Raw genomic sequence first — 6,352 nt, 5'->3', positions numbered from 1 at the left:
TTTGTGTTGGTCTCATGCATATAAATAGCCTCTTTTGAGTCCCAGTTTAATCTGAGTGAAAATGTCTCCACATAACTCTGAATGTGAAAGTTTCCCTCTACTCCCTTCCCCACTTTAGTGTGATCAATTGGGAATTGACTTGAGTGGAAGAAGGGTCTGACCTACAAATTCAATTAAGCAAATTCCTGGTTGATTGGTATGGCATGCAAGACACCATTTTTTATGTTGTTTTATTTTAAACCAGTGGTCTAAGTGAACATGTAAACACATTTCTACAACCTTGAAGCACTAAAGTAAAAGAGGACTAAATCTGCACATCCATTTGTAATTTAGGGATAAGGTATAAGCAAACTTTTACCTTTCTTGATACTTCTGGCTAAATGTATATCCTTGTCTGACTTCTTTTGGTGCTTCTGCTTCATTTTGGTGCAACTTCCCTCAGAATTATGAAGTATACAACACTTATCATCACTGCTGTGTTGTAAGTGCTGGTAAAGCAAATAATGAGTTGTGGTCTTCCTAGGCTGATGTGTAAAGGTCTTTTAAAATAAAGAACTCATTTATAGCACTTTGAATGAACACATAAAATAGTCTTGGATTGGCAGAGCTCACATTCATGTGGACAAATAGTGGAACAGACACAGCAGCGGAAAGTATTTGTGTGTGTGGTTTTTTGTTTGGTTGGTTTGGTTTGTTTTTTGGGGGGTTTGTTTGTTTCTTTGTTTCTTTTAACAGGGAATCTGTGTTAAATTGCATGACTCACATAGAGAGTTTGTAGCAGATATCACACAGTAAACACCTTTACTTGACTGTCTGTCCTTTTATTTTTAAATTACATGTTTTTGTGTCATTTGTTTTTTCAGCTACGTGTAGTTTCCACTCACTGTACCTGAAATTAGTTGAAGTGGCAATGTCTTCAGAGAATCCAACACCCTCAAAAGTCAGGTTGACACGGTAGAGCTGTAGATCGCAGCATTAGCATTTTATTTTCCAATACTTGTGAACCATAGTCTCACATATTCATTTTAGATAGTGGCAGTCCCTTTGAAATCCTCACACAAGGCACCATACTGCATTTTAGCCTTTTATTATCTCATGCTGCAGTCAATTAACATCCCTCTTCTTTGCAGACTACTTGATGATCCCTGTGGGTGCCTTCCAACTCGGGATGTTCTATGATTCTATGGGTACAAGAAGAATTAAATAAGAGCATACAGGATAGGAGGGAAAAGAACCAGCCATATTCTCATGCCACTTGAATTCTGGGCTTCACAATTCTTACTCCCAAATACTATAGATATAACAAATTCTAGTTCTCTTATTAGATTAACATTTGCTGGTTTATTTTTTCCTTTCTACAGTTTCATTAAAACACTGTGATTTACATGATGCTCAGGTTCTCAATCTGCTTATACAGGAGAACTGAATAAAATGGACTTTAAATTATTTGCTTTCCACCTCTCAGACTTCACCATCTTCGCAGTATCAGTGTGGTTTTTTTCCTGAGTAATGAGTAGTTTCTTTTTCTCTGGTGGTGAAAACTCTCTTAGTAGTTCTCCCTTGATTAAACTCGATGTCTACAGAAACACATCCCTCTGTTATTTTCCTGAAGTGCTCAGAATATCAAATATTACCTGGTCAGAAGTAGTAGAATAGCTACTGAATATAACTCAGAATACTGAAGTATTCTGAGTTATTACTTAGCAAGGATGGACATATTAGTAGCTGACAGGGAAAGGTATGTTATTGTGTTACTGCTTTTCAGAGCTGTAAGGGGAAAGGAAAGGAGAGTGTAGGAAAAAACAAGTCTTTTGTGTGATTCTACTGTATTAGTTGGCTGCGATGTTGCTTAGAAATCCTGATACATAGAGGTAGGTTCATGACACCAATGAAAATGTGTATGAGGTGCCTATAATTAAATCAGACATCTGTTAAGCAATGGTATTGAACTACACATAAACCAATGTATGCACTGCCATCATTCTGCTTAAGTACTGTCCTGCTGAAAATACTCGGTAATTAAGAAACTACTAACTTCAGACTGAAAAAAAAAAGAAGCACATTTTTCGTAAAGTTATTATTAAAGTGGTAAGCTGGAAGACTACAAATTACACAAGTGCATAAATATTTGCAGGCTCAAGTTTTAGTACTTAATGATTAAAATATAATACTCTGTTACAATGGAATATACCAGATGTTTACATCCATGAACATATTATTATAATCAATATTTTTCTACAATTTCATACTGGATAATCAGTATTTCATAGGATAATCAGAATGAAGGCCTTTATGTTTCAAATTAACCCAACATAAAAAAATGTATCAAAGAAGCATAAGATTCTGACTCACTTGGGTGAGATACCAGTTACTCAAAACCATACATCTGTCTGTAACCTTTAGTTAGGCATATAAACATATGCAAACATACAGGTTGGAAGAGACCACTAGAGATTTTCTGATCCAATCCCCACTATTCAGATTAGATCCAGTCAGAGGAGTTGCTCAAAGCCATGTTCAGTGATGTTTTATTATCTCCAAATGTAGTAATACCACCACCTCTCTGGGCACCTCTTGCAGTGTCTAACCACTACCACAGTCTAAAATACTTTTCTTGCACTTATTAAAATTTACCATGTTTCAGCCTGTGCCTGTTGCCACTCATCCTTCTATTCTGTACCTCTGAGAAGACTCCATCTTGGTTTCATCTACACTCTCCCCTATGTAGTAGAAGACAGCAATAAGATCCTCCACAGTTTTTTTCTACCTCAGATTCTCCTCAGGTGTCCTGTGCTTCAGCCTGTCTCCTGACTGTCTTTGTGGTCATCGTCTAGTTATGTCCATATCTCTTTTCTACTGGGTAACCAAGAAATGGACGTAACACTCCATAAGTGTCTCACCAGAGCTGAGCGGAGGGGAAGGATCAGCTCCCTCAACCTGCTGGAAACACTCTCCCTGATGCAGATCAGAACGCTGTTGGTCTGCTTTGCTGCAACCGTGTATTGATGGCTCATAGACAACGTAGGTTTATGGAACCCCAGGCCATTTTCTATAAAGCTTCTTTTCCAGCTACTTGGTCCATAGTCTCTGCTGGTACACAGGGTTGTTCCTTCCCAAGTGGAGACCTTGGCAATTCCATTTGAAATTCCTGAGGTTCCTATCAGGCTATTTTTCCACCTCACTTACATCCTCACTCCAGCTCTGCCCTCTGATGATTAGACAGTTTGGTATTGGCTGGAAATGTGTGGAGTGTAATGTATTCCATCATTCAGTCATTAACTAAAAAAAACCATTAAAGAGAAGTGCCCTCAGTATCTACTGGAGAGAGCAGCAATAGCCAGATGTCTGTCAAATTTTCCATGGTTGATCACCACAGTTTGAGCACAGGGATACAGTGAATTTTCAACCCATCTTATATCTCACAAACTTGACTCTAAGTACATGGTGAAAGATTATGTTAAAACCATTTCTTAAGCAAGTTATTGAAATATACAAGCAGGGAGCCAGCTCCAACCCCAAATCTGATGAGTGAGATAGAAATGTGAGAAACTGTTGGGCACTGCAAACCCAAAAAAATGGGAAAGAGGTTTGTGTACCACAACTTGAAGCTAAAAAAATAAGAATGAATGTGAGAAATTACAATACATTATGAATGGTGAAAAAGAATACCAGGTTTAGATTAAATATTAGGAAGAAATTCCTCACTGTGAGGGTGGCGAGGTACTGACACAGGTTACCCAGAGAAGTTGTGGATATCCCATCTCTGGAAATGTTAAAGGCCAAGTTGAAAGGGGGTTTAAGCAACCTGATCTAGCTGAAGGTACCCCTGCCCATTGCAGCAGGGTTGTAACTGGATGATCTTTAAAATCCTCAAACATTCTATGACTCTATGACTGCTTCTGGGTGGAAGATGTCAAAAGACAGGGAAGCTCAGGTTTACCAGGGTCAATGTCTAAGACCAAAATCAACATATAAGGGTGAAAAATCTGCAAAACCAGTTAAGCAAACAAAGAGTAAAAAGGACAGGTTGTTTGTTGAGAAAAAGGAAAAAAAAAAAGAGAATATTGAAAAGCCCCATTTGCTTGGGCTGTCTTAGAGTCATGTTAAAGAGAAGCAAGGATAGTTCTGTTGCAGATAGGAAGGAGAACTGGGAGTTGAGACAAAGCTGGCAGGGCTGTACCCTCACTGACAAAGGCAGCCCCACTGAACCTCAACAAGAATAGCAAAGCGGAACTAGGGATGATAACCAGCCAAGTGTCCAGATCACCAGATATGTCCATGGTGACAAGCCAGATCTGAGAACAAGCTGGAAAGTCAAGACTGTGGGTCAGGATCAAGATGAACTGGGTACATGATCAGGCACAGATATATTGACAATACAGCTTGGGCAAGAAACCCTCAGTGCTGCTCCAAACAATGGGCAAGAAACCCTCAATGCTGCTCCAAACAATGGGAGAAGCAAGAACCTTGCTTCTTTCAAAATTATCATCCAGATCTTTCTCAGCAATCTGATCCAAGATTCCACAGCTGCATTAAATCAGAGTTGGCCTTGAACACTGGTAGCCAAAGCCTTGAGAGGAGAGATGAAGGAAAACATTGTAGATCCCATTTTGCACTCAAGACCTTGATGAACCATTGAAGAGCCCTGCAGCTTATCAGTGTGGCCAGCAGTAGGACAGCAAACCTATACTGACTGTACCCCAGGTGCGCAATTTTCTTCCCTGGTTGTTGGACCTAGTGCAGTGCCAAAAGGGACAGACTAGATGCCCTAACACAAGATAAACAGTAGCCACTGCTTTTCTTGTGTACACAGTCAGTCATCTCATATATTGAAAAAGAACTTCTTCAGAAGCAATATGCCTAAAAGCTTCCCCTCATCAAATAATGCTTGCTTTCCCCTTGCATCCTTCCTACCTTCCAATAGTCTCATACATATCCAAAGACTTCTCCCTCTATTGCAAGAGACTTGGTATTTCCATTTATTTGCAGATGTGTAAAGATACCTGTTATCCAAGGACTTGCTTTCAAGCAGTGCTTTTTTGAAGGGTGAGGTTTTATCTTTTTTGTTGTGGTTTTTGAGGGTTTATGTATAAAAAGTATGCTAATTTTATTCTTAAATCACAGGAAGTGTATTATAATTTTAGTATATTGACCTGAGAATGTCAGTGTTGGGAATGTCAATACTATAGATAAACTGTGTCTTTGATAATATTTGCATGATAACCTAATCAGAAAAGATAATGATATTAGAAGAGCACAGAAAGTCTTTTTCTTCACATCAATCCAGTCTACCCAGCAGTTTTAGGTATAAATGCTGTTGTATAAGTGAGCTCCACAACATGTCCTTCACACCTGCTGGTCTACAAAAAAGGGGTGTTTGTGTTCTGAGGATGTCATCAACAGACTTCCTGAGGAGACTGCTGAATCCGTACTGTGATTTACTTTTTCTCTTCATTTAATGTGAAAAAAATCGTGGTTGCTGAACTTCAGTGTCCATATTCTCCAAAAGCACAATTCCTAGCACCAGCTCAAATTCATATAGCCTTCCTAAGTGTGCAAATGACTGGCTCAGATTCACCGTTCTCTAACAAAAAATCAGTTGTTGATGAATTGTACAAAGAACTAAATGCAGTATTTTTTACCTAACTTCTCTTTTATGGGATTTTGTGTAGTACAAGCACCTTCCTTGAATTTATACCATCAATATATATGCCAATATCTATGTAGGTTAGTGTATATGTAAGTATATATATTTGATACTGGCATTTCTTACAGATGAAAGGTGTATCTGTTATACAAGTCAATACAGAATGATAGTACTTCCAAACTCTGCTATTGCAAACTTTATCCCACCTGTCACCCCTACTCTTACTACAACAAAAATATCTACTAACACCAACCTTTGAGATACAAAGTGTCCACAGCAAGGCAGCTGAGGATAGTCTTTCGCTGCAGCAGAGGAGGGCGCAAGTATGGGATATGCACTGCCCTATTGAAATTGTTTTTCCAGAAAACCCCAGAGAAATCGTAAAGAAGTAGATCTGTATGTTGGGTGCCTAGTTTCTTTGGCAATAAGTTTTGTTGGAGCTGCATAGTTACTTCCATACTTCAAGCTATCATAAGATTTTCTGTAAGATCACAGGCCTGGTCTAGTTTGGACAGGTTAGTTGGTCTCTCTTCACCTAATTTTTGGCAGGGATTAAGTACTATATTCTATGCAAAATGACAGGATAGTCTCATTTAAGCTTACTGTTGCACAGGTCCTGAGCTGCACAAATCAGAATCACAGAAACAGAATGGTTTTGCTTGGAGGGGACCTTAAAGATCATATAGTTCCAACCCCTCCTCTGAG

Source organism: Corapipo altera, unplaced genomic scaffold (genome assembly GCF_003945725.1).
Source record: "Corapipo altera isolate COAL_440 unplaced genomic scaffold, ASM394572v1 66, whole genome shotgun sequence".
In the NCBI taxonomy this organism is placed as follows: domain Eukaryota; kingdom Metazoa; phylum Chordata; class Aves; order Passeriformes; family Pipridae; genus Corapipo; species Corapipo altera.
This window is presented reverse-complemented; position numbering follows the sequence as displayed.